This window comes from Oryctolagus cuniculus, chromosome 21 (genome assembly GCF_051225735.1).
Source record: "Oryctolagus cuniculus isolate XC-2025 breed Fujian yellow rabbit chromosome 21, ASM5122573v1, whole genome shotgun sequence".
NCBI lineage: Eukaryota > Metazoa > Chordata > Mammalia > Lagomorpha > Leporidae > Oryctolagus > Oryctolagus cuniculus.
Genome location: NC_142887.1, coordinates 21229585 through 21246733, shown reverse-complemented (window position 1 = coordinate 21246733; position 17149 = coordinate 21229585). Strand labels below are relative to the sequence as shown.

General features: G+C 47.3%; 1 long non-coding RNA gene across 5 annotated transcripts in view; it reads right to left on the bottom strand.

Moving 5' to 3' along the window:
- The window catches only part of LOC138847421 (uncharacterized), an 85909-nt gene that overhangs the window by 60281 nt on the left and 8479 nt on the right, over positions 1-17149 (bottom strand). The window contains exon 3 of one of the 5 annotated variants that reach the window (XR_016227270.1): positions 12786-13515. The exons of 3 other annotated variants lie outside the window; for them this stretch is intronic. This is a non-coding gene — a long non-coding RNA (uncharacterized LOC138847421). Of the gene's footprint in view, positions 1-12785; positions 13516-14093; positions 17138-17149 lie in introns of those variants that run through there. One more of the 5 variants, XR_016227272.1, reaches the window with a different exon arrangement.

Here is a 17149-nt window from a genome sequence, read left to right as displayed (position 1 = left end):
GCATCAAGGCAGCCATGGTATTCGCCACAACTGCCATGGAAAACTTGATTTCAAATCCAGAAAACCTTGACTAATCATGAGGTCCAGGAATTTGAGATTCTGATTAATTGGATTTTCCAGTCAATTAAATGCTGATCAGAAAATCTGGCTTCTTAAGCCCTCCGATGGGCCTTCTTATGGTCAGTGCAGTAGGTCACTCTTGTTCTATACCCAGCCTCTGCTGTCAGCAAGTGATTTAGCCTTGGGCAACTTAATGTCTTCGTTGTCTATTGTCACCTAACAAGGTGTCTCAAAATTAGTACACAAATAGCACACAGTATCTGTGTTTCTGTGAGTCAGAAGTACAAGCCTTGCTTAGCTGGATCTTCTCAGGACCCACAATAGAGGTGTCAGTAGGCTCCTTCCTGAGCTTGGGGTCCCCTCAAAGCTCACCTGGTTATGAGCAGAATTCAGATCCTTGTCATTGTGGAACTGAGGTTCCCATTTTCTTGTCAGTTAAGAGTGCTCTCCACAGTACTGAGCTGTGTGTTCCTCTCACATGTTAACTTCCTTAATGCAAGCTTGCTTAGTGTTACCAGGATCCTCTTCAGTACAGGAGTTACCGTTCCTACTCAGCAGATGAGGAAGCGGAGTCCTAACCAAGTGTTGTGATGACTACGAGGGCTCCTTCTAGCAAGAGGCAGGGCCCGAATCAAGTCAAAGTGATCTGGCCTAAAGCTTACATGCTGCCTCCTTTTGTCATGTCTTATTAAAACAACGATTTTATCTTTTTTATTTTAGAGCATATCTCTTCCAAACTGGGTATGGAGGCTTTTGGGGGAAAGGAACCACTTCCTAGTCATGTATGTGCCAGCTCAATAGCACAAGCGACACATAATGAGTAACGAATAAACTTCTCAATGGATGGGTGGAGTAAGGGGGTTGTGAATGTTTTGATGAGTAGATGGACAGAATAGGTGCCTATGTAGGGGGTTGGTGGATGGAGGCAAATGCATGAGGCTGTGGCTAAAGTGTGTGGTTAGTGGATAGCTATGTGGGTGGGATGTGGATGAATGTGTAAGGGCTGTGTGGATTGGGTGGTGTATAGTGAACAGGAAAGTGGAAGGTGAGATAGGTGGATAGATACATGGACTGGAGCTTCCAAGGCTGATGGATGGGTAGGTGGGGGGATGAATGGAACAGGTATGTGAGTTCAAAGTGGGAGAGGGTGAATGGAAGAATGAATGGATGAAGGATAGGGTGGGTAGTAGGAAAGAAATAGGATGGATATTGGTTGGTGGGATGAGTAGGTGGCTGGGCTGTGTTGAAGAAAAATGGGTAGAAAGAAAACATCTTCTTCCCAGTCTGAGTAGCTTCTGCAATCATCTTTATTACACATATCATTCATTTATGAATCAGGTTGACCAAAATTCACCAATGAATTGTTACCTATTAGATGTATTTTCAAATTTAAAAATTCAAAAATCCCAGAATATTACAGGGATTGGAAAATATCTGTTTCTCCAGAATGGAGTGAGCAGGATGGATACTTACTGGGTGGACAGTACCAGAACAAGGACTACCAACAGGCTGCAGCCCAGACCCTGGAAGGCCAAGGAGCCCAGAAAGGCAGAAGATGCCTGAGCTGTGGGAAGGAAGAATTTTGCTTGTGCAAGAATTGATGGAATCCTGCTGGCAAGAGAACCGCACCAAACCTGCCCCCAACACCAGATGTGGGTCACTGAGAGCTGCAGCACCACATGGAGCATTCTGGGTCACCCCAGTGCCATTCCAGAGTCAGTCTTCCCTCTGACTTAATTCAGGACATGTATAGCAACAATAATAGTTAATTGAGCATTAACAGAGCCCTGTGTTAAAGGCATTAATGTGTGCTCCATTTCATTCTAAAAGTGGCTCTAGGACCTGGGGCTGATATTATCTCCACTGGTTCAGGAGTTAGGTGAGGTCATCTCCCAAGGTCACCCAGCTGCTAGAAGAAAAAGAGGAGCTTTACAACTACATCAATCTGACTTGAAGTCTTGCAGTGCACTTTTTTTTGCTAAATTGCTCCTGATGGAGGATAAAGAGGTCCAGTATTCTTGACGAGAAGGAGCTGAGACTCTTGGAGTGACATCCTAGAACCTCTGCAGGACATTGGATGCAGCAAAAGGAGAAAGCAAAGGGAACAGAATAAAGAAGATAGTCCCAAATATCCCATCAACCATGGTAATTTGGGGAACACCTCCGGTTTGACTGATGGATTGGAGGGGGCAACGTTTTTTCAAACAACATAGGGTTGTTCAAGGTGTGTGGGGTGGGGGGGGTGCTGCTATCCACCTCCACTGAGCTTTACGTCCCAAAGAATGCTCCCAATCACCAGCCAGAATAAAGGAAAACCAAGGAGATCAAAAGAAGATGCCCGAAGGGCTGCCAATACAATGCCTTGGGCAGAAAGCTAAGCACAGTATGTTGTACACACAGGAACCCCACATACCCTTCCTTCTGAATTGTGCAGAGTAGCTTCTATTTGTCCTACATCCTCTCCGCTCTTTACCAAGTGCTGTGCCCTGGGGGCTAATCTTTAGTGGCTCTATCAGTGGTTCCCTCCTCCTCCAGCTTCAGCTGAGTTTAGCCAATGAGTGACACCATCAGGAGATAGCAGACCACGACTCCTGTCAGGCAGCCCAACACAAGAACTGCACCTCCCTGTGCCCCTTCTTATCTAGAGGTGGGTAGCAAGCAGTTCTTAGGACATTACAAACAACTTCAAAATCTCAGTGGATCGCTGAGTGTTTGCTTTGGCTGATCTAGGTCCAGGCTGCTGGGTGGGTTCAAGTCTGCTCTATAAGAATCCTCATTCAAGCACATCAGAAACCTAGAGCACGTTCCTCTCATGGAACAAGACAGAAGCATAAGAGGGCAAGTCCTGCCTCTACTCACATCACTTCCCACTTCATATTCCTCTGACCTATGCAAGTCACGTGATCAAGACCAAAACAAATGAGTGGGGATGTTCTTTCTTCCTACTCGACTGGGAACCACTGCAAGGTCACACGGTTCAGAAACAAAAGTGTAGGAACATCTACACTATGAGGGTAATGGCTCCCCACAGGCATGGCCCTGGCAACCAGCATGATCCCACACTGGATTTCCAATGCCCCATCCACATATCCACGAGTAGCCTCTGTATGTATAATCTTAATGGTTCTTTTATTATTTAAATATGTTTGGGTATCTTTTTTTTTAATTTAACTCAGCACAACTGCTCAATCTGGTGGTGTTGTCTCTTTTCTGAAACCCATTAACTCCTTCTTCAATTGAGTTCATGTTCAGTGAAAGCCTCTTGGGTGCCCAGCTTAGGATAGATGACAACTGGATTGACAAAATATTGCTGCCTTCCTGCTGAACTCACACTACGAGCTGTGCACTGTGCTAACTTACCCTTGTGTGCATCATTTAATTATTACCATCACCCTGGACCAGGGCTTTATTAGTGTGCCAATATAAGGAAACTGAAGCTCAAAATGATAAACTGACTTGCCAAAGATTGCTCAGCTAAGAGGTGAAAGAGGCAGGATTAGACTCCAGGTCCACTTGATTCCACAGGCTTTTCCCCTTAATAATTCCTCCTGAGAGCCCCACATCACAGTGAAACAAACACTTTGCAAATACAGCCTCATTTCATCCCCATATGGGTAACATGTTCTAATATTTGCCCATCTTATAGATGAGAAAATCAAGTCTCAAGGAATTTAGTTCAGTTCCCCAGAGTAGAAAATCACACAGCTGAAATACAAATCCCGTTTTACCTGACTCCAAACCTCTTGCCTTTCTACCACACCTGTCAATCAAATCTACTCTCTCACCACCACTCTGTCTTGAGCAGGCCCCAGTGGGAGCTCTGGCCAGCTCTGACCACAGCCCACAAGACAGAAGTTGGCCTCTCCTGCCCTCTGATTCATCTCTCTAATTGCCTGGCCTCTCTCCAGGCTCCCCAAGCTCTCTACTCCCATGTCAACTGCTTTTGGGGGCCTCCTGTCACCTTGTTTTACAGTCCTCTCAATGAAGAGCAAATCTGTATTGATTTCAGACCAACTCAAGCTGTAAATTACTGGTCATGATCAGCTTGGTCCCCCTAAGATGAAAATCTATTGACTGGACTGGGAGCCTAAATCTAATTATAGTCCCAGGAAAGCCAGTGGCTAGGCTGCCCACTGCCTATGTGAAAGGGATTTTTAAAACAGCCAAGAGCGACTCCTCCTCACTGGTCTCCAGGCCACAAGTGGCCTCTGGCCACAGGTGAGTGTGTGAAATACAATTTGGACATGAAGCTACTTTTCTAGCCCACCTTAGAGAAGACTGTTGACACAACTGATGCAATGGTTCCAGGAGCCTGTCTTGCAAAACATTTCCAATATGAAGAATTTCCTTTGTTACAAACACTAAGGATAAGAGAACGTTCTATATATCTTTCAGAAAGGAAATGCAGGTTACATACAAAGGAAATAGAATCAGAATGGCGTCAGACTTTTCAACAGTAGTGTTGAGTTCTAGGAAGCAATGAAGAAGTACCTCTATAACTGTAAGAGAAAATAACTTCAAAAACTATTGGAAATTATTGAATTGAAAAGGATTCCCTCAAGCTAGTCATCACTGAGGGAAGAATGAAGACATAATCAGACTTTCTCTCCCGTATCCCCTTTATTATGAAGCTCCTTAAGGAAGTGCTTCAGAGGAATTAGGAAGGAAAGCAAGAAACATGGGATCTGGGCCCAGCACTGTGCTGTGGTGGGTAAAGCCACAGCCTGCATATGGCTGCCGACTGGAGCCCCAGCTGCTCCACTTCCAATCTAACTCTCTGCTGTGGCCTGGGAAAGCAGTGGAAGATGGTCCAGGTCCTTGGGACCCTGCACCCATGTTGGAGACCTGGAAGAAGCTCCTGACTCCTGGCTTCAGATTGGCTCAGCTCTGGCCATTGAGGCCATTTGGGGAGTGAGTTAGTGGATGGAAGACCACCCCCTACCTCGCCTCTGCTCTCTGTAACTCTGCCATTCAAATAAAAAATAAATCTTAAAAAAAAAAAAGGGCTCTAACTCAGGAGAGACACAACACAGGAGGTTATGGAGTCTTCCATTTAGATCGACAACTTCAAGTTCTTACCTTGGCCAACTCAGAGAAGAAAAAACTGGTTCTCCTGGTTCTTTTAACTCCATCACCAACATGTGCCTCAGACTGTTTCAGCTGGCCAAGGAATACATAAGTGGGACAGGAAAATATAAAGTTGTCAAAGGCATCATTTCTCTGGTAGGCAATGTGTATAAGAAGAAAGGACTTGGGGCCAGCGCTGTGGCATAGTGGTAAAGCCATGGCCTGCAGTGCCTGCATCCCATATGGATGCCGGTTCGAATCTTGGATGCTCCACTGCTGATCCAGCTCTCTGTTATGGCCTGGGAAAGCAGTAGAAGATGGCCAAGTCCTTGGGCCCCTGTACCCATGTGGGAGACTCAGAGGAAGCTCCAGGGTCCTGGCTTTGGATTGGCACAGCTCCGGCCATTGCAGCCAGTTGGGGAGTGAACCAGTGGATGGAAGACCTCTCTCTTTCTCTGCCTCTCCTTCTGTATAATGTAACTCTGCCTTTCAAATAAATAAATAAATCTTTAAAAAAGAAGAAGAAAGGACTCATCCTGCCCACCACTGAGTTGTCACAGCAGAACTGGCCCCCAAGCATCCAGAATGGGTAGAAGCTGATACCTGGGAAAGCCTTCGCCTTCAGAAGAAGTGGGTAGAGACTGTGCATGTGCTACGGTACTTAGGGGAAGCCTGCTCCGTCAGTGCTGTGAGAAGGGCCAGGGAGCTTTCTTCATTTTTTCCACATTTCAGTGCTGCTTGCTTGAACAGACTCACCAGACTGTCGCTAGGGTTGGAGGGTGTTAGCTATGCCATTCTGAGGTGAAGTCATTAGAAAACCGAGCACAACAACAGAGCAGGTGTTCCGCAGCCTTCGTGTCGTTCCTTATGTTTTGTGAGGCTGGGATGCTAGCTGCCGTGGGGTCTGTTAGCAAACAGAGGAAGCTGTTGGTGTATCTGTGCCCTAGGTGACAGGATAAACTTGTGAGAGGATGTTATTGTCGTCAGTCTTCCTCTGTGTAGAGCAGAGGGGCAGGGAGCTTAAAGAAGAGGAACATCAGTGATGCTTGATCTTGGACAGGCTTGATTTTGTGTGTTGCTGCCATGATAGCATCTGGGAGTCACCACAGACCTCTCTTCTCATAACTCAGTTAAGCGTTCAGAAACCAGAATAAGTAATATCCAATTACTTCTTAATATCATTATCTTGAATATAAAAGGCTTTCTGAAAAAATATTAAATAGCCAAGAGCTACCTGCAAAGCCACATAACAACATCGATGAGAGAGGCACGTGGTCTGTATCTGACAAAGTCCAGTGGTTTCCTCTGCCCAGAGAATTGAGAGGAGTGGCCTTGAGCCATTTCTGTTCTCAATAATACTCATGATAGGGGCCAGCACTGTGGCGTAGTGGGCTAAGCCTCCACCTGAGATGCTGGCATCCCGTATGGGTGCCGGTTCCAGTCCCAGCTGCTCCACTTCCAATCCAGCTCCCTGCTATGGCCTGGGAAAGCACTAGAGGATGGCCCAAGTGCTTGGACTCCTGCACCCACATGGGAGACCCAGAGGAAGCTCCTGGCTTCAGATCAGCTCAGCTCTGGCAGACATGGCAATTTGGGGGGCACACCAGTGGTCTATCCCTCTCTCTGTAACCCCACTTCTCAACTGAATAAATAAGATCTTTTAAAAAACTAATACTCATGGTAATGATGAACGCTGGGTAACCACTGTGCAGGCATTACCCCATTCTAAAGCCTCACAGCAGCCATTGCCCTGAGCTGAGAGACACGGGGCATGATGCTTAGCTATTCTGTGCCTCGGTTTCCTCCTCTGTAGAGTGGGGAATAATAGGTATCATCACAAAAAGATCAACGTTCCACGAAGCAATTTATCGAAATCACAGAGATCAAACGTACTTGTATTCCTACCCACCTTACTCAGGAAGAAAGAAACTCAGGGAGATTAAAAGTCACACAGCTGGCCAGCGCCGCAGCTCAGTAGGCTAATCCTCCGCCTGCGGCGCCGGCACACCGGGTTCTAGTCCCGGTCGGGGCGCTGGATTCTGTCCCGATTGCCCCTCTTCCAGGCCAGCTCTCTGCTGTGGCCCGGGAAGGCAGGGGAGGATGGCCCAAGTGCTTGGGCCCTGCAGCCCATGGGAGACCAGGAGGAAGCACCTGGCTCCTGGCTTTGGATCAGCACAGCGCGCCAGCCACAGCGGCCATTGGAGAGTGAACCAACAGTAAAGGAAGATGTTTCTCTCTGTCTCTCTCTCTCTCACTGTCTACTCTGGCTGCCAAAAAAAATTTAAAAATAAAAAATAAATACATAAATAAATAAAAGTCACACAGCTAACATGGAGTTGTGTTTGGATTTCAACATGCTGATTTTAAAATGTTGCCTAATTGCCAGCATTTTGGGATAGAGCTAATTTCCTGCTTCTCTTGCATATCTGAAAACACACTGGGTTTGCCATTTCTTTCTACTGTCCTTACTGCAAATTGTTTCTAGTCTCCTGGAAGAGCTGAGCCAAACAGTGCCACAGCCCCCCAGTCACAGACTCTTGCGCAAAGAAGCAGGCTCTAAGACTCTGAGGCTGTCCAAGCGTGGACTGGAAGTCCGGGTGCCCTGGGTCCCAGGAGGCCGACAGCAGCTACCCCTGCTTCTCTCCGGTGGTACTGCAGCTCCTATCACCACTGGCTCCTGCTCTGCCCACTCCTCTCATTGCTGATGCCAGCCTGACCCTGCGGGCATCTCAGGCTGCAGAACAGTCATAACCGATCCATGGGCAGGTACAATTTTCTCCCCCCAGTTTAGACACAGAAACAAGGTCAAGGAGATAACGACTTGCTCTAGGTCACACTCTCAGCAAATGATAAAGCCCCAGAGCCCGGAGTCCCTCACAGGCTCCCAGTGCATCTCTCGGGCAAGGGGACCTTCCGTCCTCAACACCACCACGCCTTAGCAGAGGCCTGGCTCCTCCAGGGCACCGCCGGAGCTGTGGACAGCCCAGAGCTGGCTTTGTCCCTGCTTTGCCATCACCCACAGTCCCCCAATTCCGATCTTCTTTCAGGGAGTGCCAAGATCAGCGGTGACTGTACCCTCAGCCCAGCTCATTAGATGCCTGTACCCGGATCCCACTGCCCACCCTGCCCCAGGAAGCAGCTCTGCAGCCAGCAAGGCCCAGGGCCAGAGGTCATGGAATCTCCCCCAAAAACAAGCTTTGCTCTCAGGTACAGCCCCAGGAGTATATCCAGCTGTGCTCCCCGTGCCTGCCTCAGCCAGGACTGCAGCCTGCAGTTCCCCCTCACCACCTGCCATGGCTCTGACCGCTGCAGGGCTCAGCTCCGCTGTCGCCACGGGGCAGCAGCACTGTTGTCTCACTAATGACAACCATGATGAAATACCCTTGTTAGGTGCTAAGGGGTCAGACACTGTCAGTGCTTCATTTCACCCGAAAACCACCTCATCGAGGGGACAGAAAGGAAGTGAAGTTGCTCATCCAAGATCGTACAGCCAGGAGTACTGGAGATGAGTACTGGAGATGAGATTCAAGTCCATACACCAGTGTCAGAAGGTTTCTGGGCCAAAAGTATCTCTGTAAGGCAATCACCCACCCACCTGGAGACGGCCAGGTCACTGTGTTTTTTTCTTCCCAAAGTTACTTCCTTCTTACTGTTCAGGTGTTAAATCATATTTATTTTAGGGGCCGGCACTGTGGCTCACTAGTTTAATCCTCTGCCTGCAGTGCTGGGGAGGGGAGGGGAGAAGAGGGAAGAGGAGGAGAGGGGAGGTGAGGGGAGGAGAGGGAAGAGGAGGAGAGGGAACGGGAGGGGAGGGGAGGGGAGATGTGACCGCACTCTTAAATGCCCCCTCAGGAAGCCCCAAGCCTTCACTGCTCACAGTCTACTGATGTAAACCTGTGCATTGCGATTGCACCTGCCCATTCAGAACAAGAAATATCAAATTATCCCATGTTCACGTTTCAATTTCTTTCTAGAATGCTAGTCAGGAAAGGGAAATCAGAGTGAACAACACCATGGAGAACAGAATTTTCTCTACTACTTGGTGGTAACTACAGATTTTTTTGCTAAAAAAAAAAAAAAAAAGAAGAAGAAGAAGAAGAAGAAGAAGAAAGAAAAGTACCCTTTCACAGACATAATCCAATTTTTGCTCTGAACCCAAGGAGGTAGGGGATTTCCTTTTCTAAATTTAGAGAGAAGGAAGTGGGACCCCCCAGAGTTTGGGGGCACCTTCCAGCCTTGAGATGAGGACTTCAGTGGGAAGGGGCAGGGCATGCTTTCCATCTCTGTCTCTTGGTCCATGCACATAGCACTGCTGTGAATACACAAGGATCCTAATGTCTCTGGGGCTCAGTCTTCTCATCCATGAAATGGGGACAATTCCAGTATTCATGGGCAGGACTGAGTGAGAACATGCATCTGACTTGTTTATCCCATCATCTGGCAAACAGTAGGTACTCGTTCATGCCTACGTCCCTTCATTCTGTGAAGTTAGCCCACAGTTTGCACGCAGCTGCTATTGGTTCATTCCCAGTGCTGGGAATGTGTTCCACACTGGGAACACATCGCTCAGTGTTCTATGACTGAGCAGTTTCACATCGGCCACTATTGTAGACACGGTGCTCTGAACGTTCCAGTCCCTGTGTAGTTATGGACATCAGTACACATCAATGTCAGGACTACACAGAAGAGATAAACTGTGAAATCCAAAGGGTGGGTGTAATCAATCCAAAGGGTGGGAGATATCAAGCCACAGGCTGTCAGAGTCTGGGATCAACTTATCCGACCACTGCCTCCACATCCCCCACACTAGATACTGATAACTTGCATTTTCAGCAGTCCTGGTGAAAGTGCAGTTGCATGATGTTGGGCTTTTGAGTCACATTCACGGAAGACGACTGAGGCTGGGCACCTTTCATTTGCTTTTGAGAAGCATGCTGTTGCGAAGCACCTATTCACATTTTTGCCCACTTTCTCCTGATTTTTCCTAGATATATATGTATATCTAGATATACATATATGTATATATGGGGGAAGCATAAATGGAGCTGCTGGTGCTATATGCATATATGTATATCTACATATACATATATATCTAGGAAACAACATACATCTGTTGGATATGAGCATTTTTAAAGCCTTTTCCATTCTGTGGCTTACCATGTAACTAGTAATGGTGTTTTCCGATGGACACAAGTTCTTTGTTTTAACCAGACGTTTTTCCTGCGTGGTTAGCATCTTTTATCTCAGCTACATAATGTTTGCCCATCCATACAATCATGAAATATTCTCCTTTATTTTGTCCTAAAATGAGGCTTATTGTTCTGCCTTGCAGAATGAGATCCACAATAAATCAAGAACTGATATGTGGATAGAATTGTAGGGCCAGGTTGGAGATTTCCATATGGGAAACAGACTGAGCATCGTTTCCTGAAAATCATGGCCAGAAACGGTCTTGGTTTTAATTTTCAAAAGTAAGAAAAGGTCCCAGCACTGGGAATGAACCAATAACAGTTGCATGCAAATTGTGGGCTAACTTCACAGAATGAAGGGACGTAGGCATGAACGAGTACCTACTGTTTGCCAGATGATGGGATAAACAAGTCAGATGCATGTTCTCACTCAGTCCTGCCCATGAATACTGGAATTGTCCCCATTTCATGGATGAGAAGACTGAGCCCCAGAGACATTAGGATCCTTGTGTATTCACAGCAGTGCTATGTGCATGGACCAAGAGACAGAGATGGAAAGCATGCCCTGCCCCTTCCCACTGAAGTCCTCATCCCAAGGCTGGAAGGTGCCCCCAAACACCCACAATCATCTATTTCTTGGCACTCTGACATTTCCCGTGGATTAATTCTCCATGTGTTATGTGGTAAGAGAAAGCCGAGTTAGGCACAGATTGTGTTGTGTGCGTTGTGATGATGTGGTTATCAGTCACTTCTGTAACAGTCCTTACTCCTTTTCCATGTGTTATGTGGTAACAGGAAGCCGAGTTAGGCACAGATTGTGTTGTGTGCGTTGTGATGATGTGGTTATCAGTCACTTCTGTAACAGTCCTTATTCCTTCTCCCAGAGCAGTCACAACTTCCAGGAGCCCGATTGACTATGCTGCCTTTTTCCACACCATGACACAAAGCTGCATGGCCGGGCTTTGTCCCCTGACATGAGCACAGCCTGTGTCGCTGGCACCAGAGGTGTGTGCAGTGGAGGAGTAAAGCTATTTGGAAACAAATAGCACCAGCAGCTCCATTTTTGCTTCCCCCATAATTCGTATAAAAACATTCTAAAAGGCAGATTTTAACCTCATCAGTGCCCAGTCCAAACGGAAGTTCTCCCTATTGCCATATATTTGAAAACATAGTGGATGTAATGATCAATGCACCAAACAATGAGAACTATAACAAAAAGTCTCCTATCTGAAGCAGAAATTCATAAAGATGAAGAGATTCATTTCAAAGAGAGAAAAATTAGGCTCTTGAATTGCTCAATAATTAAATTAACGAAGGGAAACAAATCTTATCGACATATTGCAGGATTATAAAAAGTTCTAACATCAAATGAAAATTTAACATAAAACTCTACAAATTCATATTAGTAACAAATTGGTTAATGAGTGTCATTTCCAAAAGTATTTAATCAGTAAACACACAAAACAAAATCCCCAGAAACCTCACAGCTCACATATGTCGGAATCTTCATAAAGACTTGGTCAAATTTGAAACAATCCCAAAAACTGACATCATACTACAAATAATAACAGGTAATACTGTGGTGTTTTTTCCTAAACTGTGATCAAGAGTGACAGATTTCCATCTACTAGGATGGAGGAAAGATTGCAATATATTTTTTTCTCTTTCTATACAAAAGATTATACAACTATTGTCGTAGCTAAATGATCGAAGCCTATACAGACAAAAATAATGAACTTGGAAAGAAAACACAGTATCGCCCCTTAGTGTCTGAAGCAAGAGTTCCAGCACTCCCCAAGGATACCAAATCTGAACACGCTCAAGCCACTCCCACACCAGGGCACACGGGCAGACGAGCTGCACACATCACCTCTGGATTCCCCACTGCACCCAGTGCGAGGCGAATGCTGTGTGGGAGTGGGGAACCTTGTTTCTGCTCAGGGCCATCTGGACAGTTATGACGTCATGCACAGGCCATACAGAACTGCCAGCTTAAAAATTAGTCTGCTACAGATGTACCGAATTTTGAGTCCCTGCCAGCAGTTGCCTAGGCAGGACCAAACTCAGTGATTCTGTGGCCCTTACATGGCCCCCGGGCCGGACTTTCCCACCTCTGGTTTAGGGAATAATAGCAAAGCAGTCTGTACATGTTGATGCAGTTGCAATTATTTTTCAAATATTTTTAATCTGAGGTTGGCTCTGAGTGGATGCAGGTCATGGGGATACGAAGGGCCAACTGCACAACTCATATTTAATATGAGTTTCATTATCTGGCCCTGTGATGCCAGTGAGTGTGATATTTCTTGGATTTCTTAAATTGGTTTGGGGAAGTTTCTTTTCTAATTCTACATAAACATTGACTTTTGAACTGAAACTTTCTTATAATTTGTATTTTTTCACTTAAAGCAGGTCATAAACCTGCAGATGTTGCAGACCCCATAAAACAGGGATTGATACTTAGACCCATGCTCTCAGATCCTCCTGCTCCCTCACCACACTCCTTGCAAAGAAATTCTCTCTCCACCCCATTGGCCCAGGAGCCCTCAAACACTCAACACGTATGCTCCCAATGAATGGGTCAATCTTTTAAATTTATTACCAGAAGGGAGAAGATAATGTTTCTGGCAGTTTGTGGGTGAATTTGTGCCAAGGGTATAACCATGAAAGCACACAGTTCTGTACATCCCTAGGCTATATTCTGGAAACCACGAGCACTAAAGCATGTGGCCACAGGGGCTAGCATCGTGGCACAGCAGGTTAAGCCATTAAGTATCCCACATGGGCACTAGGGCTTGAGCTCCGGTTGCTCCACTGCCAATCCAGCTCCCTGCTAGAACACCTGGGAAACCAGCAGATGATGGCTCAAGTGTTGAGTATCTGCCACCCATGTGTGATACAAGGATGGAGTTCTGGGCTCCTGACTTCAGCCTGGCCTAGTCCTGGCTGTTGTGGCCATTTGGAGAGTGAACCAATAGATGAAAAATCTCTCTCTCGGTTAAAAAAAGGGGAGGAGGGGGCTGGCGCTGTGGTGCAACAGGTTGACGCCCTGGCCTGGGGTGCTGGCATCCCATGTAGGTGCTGGTTCAGGTCCCAGCTGCCCCGCTTCCGGTCCGGCTCTTTGCTGTGGCCTGGGAGGGCAGTGGAGGGTGGCCTGGGTCCTTGGGTTCCTGCGCCCATATGGGAGACCCGGAGGAAGCTCCTGGTAAAAAAAAAAAAAAACAAAACAAAGAAAAAAAAACCTCTCTCCCTCTTGCTCTAACTTGCCTTTCAAATTAATTATTTTTTTAAATAATGTGGCTGCTAGTCAGAGACAAGGATTACCCATAACTTTCTTAAATAAACTTGAAAACAGTGCTCAAGAGGACGACCAGAAGGGAGAAAATGTTGCAGGTGCACCGAGGACCCAGCACCCAGTCAGCAGGTGTGGCCAGAGAGCTGCCAGGCCATTGACTGGACCTGCTGCTGCCCAGGCTCCCTCTTGAGTCATCTGGAAGCTGTGGTTGTACGTGGTACTTGGTAGCATTTCAGTAAGAACTGTTTCTTTGAGGGGCCAGAACTGTGGCATAGTAAGTTAAGCCTCCGTCTGTGGCGCCAGCATCCCATATGGGTGCTGGTTTGAGTCTTGGCTGCTCCACTTCTTTTTTTTTTTTTTTAACTTTTATTTAATGAATATAAATTTCCAAAGTATGATTTATGGATTACAATGGCTTCCCCCACATACCGTCCCTCCCACCCACTACCCTCCCCTTTCCCACTCCCTCTCCCCTTCCATTCACATCAAGATTCATTTTCGATTATCTTAATATACAGAAGATCGGCTGCTCCACTTCTGATATAGCTTCTTGCTGATGGCCTGGGAAAGCAGTGGAAGATGGTGCTTGCATCCCTGCACCCACGTGGGAGACCTGGAAGAAGCTCCTGGCTTCAGATCAGCCCAGCTCCGGTCACTGCAGCCATTTGGGGATTGAACCAGTGAATGGAAGACCTCTCTCTCTGCCTCTCAAATGAATAAATAAATCTTTAAAAAAAAAAAAAAACTGTTTCCTTGATTCCACAGGTGAGATTGAATTCTTGGGTCTTACAGACTCCTCTACAGCAGAGATTCTTAACTTAGGGTCAAGGAAGCCCCTGAAATACAGGCATGGATGTGTTCCTCTGGAGCAGTCTGCTGTAGAATTCGTCACATTCTCCACAATGTTGAAGGCGCCAGGAAATACTGAGGTCAATGAAGAGGCAGTAGTCCTGGGAACAATAACCCTATACCACCACCTACAGATGACAGCAAGGCAGCAGCAGAAGGGACCTGTGGGACAGCTCAGTGTGGCTGGACCAACATACACAGAGGTGGGGCCAATGATGGGACAAGGAGCAGTATTTGTCCTCCAGCTATCTTTTGTGGAACTCAAAAGACACAGGACAAAGGACTCCTTTTATTACCTGTTGCCAATCACTCAACCAGCCAACATTAACTGAGGCCCTACTCTGTGCTGGGGGCTGGGGACCAGAGCTGCCCCAGAGTTCCCAGATAGTGGGTCCAGGTCAAGCCACCTATGGAGTTGCCCCATCTGTCTTCTCCAAGTTGTGTCCAGTGCCCAGCACACAGGAGGAGCTCAACAAACAGCAACTTCTATGGGTAACATGACAACACTCACAGGATCTATTCTGGCATCTAGAATTAGACAAAAGTCTCTGTTTGTTCACATCCTGTCCAGGTATATGCTGTGTGACACATAGCAGGTCATATCACCTCTTCCAAACTTGGTTTCCTTGTATGCGGGAAAGGAACCTACATCATCGGGGCCTGTGGGGGTCACAGCAGTTAATTTGTGAAAAGAGCCAGGTGCATGGTAGGTGTTCAACAGGGGATGGCATTGGCATCAGTGTCAGAGAGCCCTGGTGGACAGTGTGGCCTGCACTCCACCTTCTGGGAACTCTCCAGAACTGGCTGGCCCCAGTTCCCAGGACTTCTTGCTCCCGTGTCTGTCTCTACCACACTAGGCTCTCAGCAATGAGAAATGGCAGTGACATGGGTGGGTGCACAGCAGCACCTAGTGGAGGAGAAGGGAAATTGACAAAGTGACACAATGGCATTGGTAGCAGAAAGTGTTAAGCCTGGGACACAGGTTAGCACAGAAGCCAGGAAGGTGAGCTGCAGGTGCTGGGTGCCTCCATAAAGAGGTAGAAGAGCTCCAAGGGCAACAACAAGGACCCCCATGTGCTAATGGGGGTTAGAGGGGTCTCGCTCCCTCTCTGTTGCCTCCCTGGGTGCTGGGTCTCTAGCTCCTGTGGGTGCAGAGGCACATCACTCATGTTGTACTTCATTTGCCTGGGTTCAGCCAAGAGTACTGCCTCTGCTGCTTCCAGATCCCAGGGCAGTCAGGGGCTCTGTCCCAGGGCACAGCCAAGGCGTCCTCCCCAGGGCAGTCAGGGGCTCTGTCCCAGGGCACAGCCAAGGCATCCTCCCCAGCTGTGGGCCACACATCAGCAGCCAGGCCTCACACTTTTCTGACAGCATCATCATTTATTGAATGCCTACTGTCTCCCAGAGCTCGCCATCCACGGCCTTCATCGCCACAGCCTTCTAAGGCAAGGACTGCTAGTCCGATTGTTGGACAGAGGCTCAAAGAATCAAAGTGACTTGCCCAGAGTCACACAGCTAAAATTCGGACTCAGGTATCTCAGAAATCAGCTCTTCCCAAATCACAATGCTGCCTCTCAAGAACACAAAGCAAATAAACAACCCACCACTGATCAGAGGACTTACTTGTGGGAATAAAGTCAGGGATGGAGAAAATCCTTCCCCTAAGGCAACTTCTAAATGTCCTGATCCCCTTGGACAGTATCTACTGGGCCCCGGAAGTCACAATCGTGTGGGTTCCGCTGCATTCCCTACAGCACCAAGCATGGGCTGGGCCCAGGCTGGACGAAGGACCTGGCCACAGGCCCCAACCCTCCCCTGGCCATGCCACTCCTGGTGCAGGGATGGAAGATTCTCCCAGGCTGGAGCAGAGATGTACCTGGGCCAAAGTGTAGACACAGGAGGCAGCAACTGTGATGTTCCAGGTATGACAGAAAACACAACAGGAGGAGCGACTGGCCCAGCAGGCACCATTAGGACCAAACAAGCCAGGACCCTAAGGCAGCTTCTCTCTGGATCTCTCCTCTGAAAAAGGTCCCCAAGCCCAGGCAGCCATATCTGTGACATGGAGGTTGTGGAAAGAGACAGAGAGGATGGAGAAGAGGAAGCAAAGCATGCATGAACAGAGACACACACACACACACTCACAAGGATAAAAACACAGCAAAACAATACTGTAGTATATTATGTGGATCCCCAAATTATGATGTTTGAGATACACATACATAAAACATTGGATTTTAAAGGTTGATTACAGGATATGTATAAAGCACTCCAGATTTTGAAAAATATGAATATATGCACAACAGTGAAATACAAGCTGAGCCCAAATCAAAGTCACTTTCCCCAACGTCATGATAAAAACTACCTCCCAGAATGCTGGAGTGATCCTGCCGGTATAGACTGTTAAAGAAAGCGTGGCCTTGCAATAGTCGACTTCCAGGTTGAGACAGGAGCATCTGTTTATGTGTACGAGTGACGCACAAGCACTGCAGGCTTCCAGTTCACGCATAGAAACCCTTTTTGTTCTCCTCCAACCTCCCCAGGCTTCCCCCCCACCGGTGTTTCTCTCATCTCCAAAGCAGGTTTGGAATCTTCAAAGCCATGTGTCCGGGGTTCAGCATCTTCTCCATCTCAGTAGACAGAGAGACTGGACTCTTTGAACCATGAAGTTCCTGACAAACTGCAGTGAGGA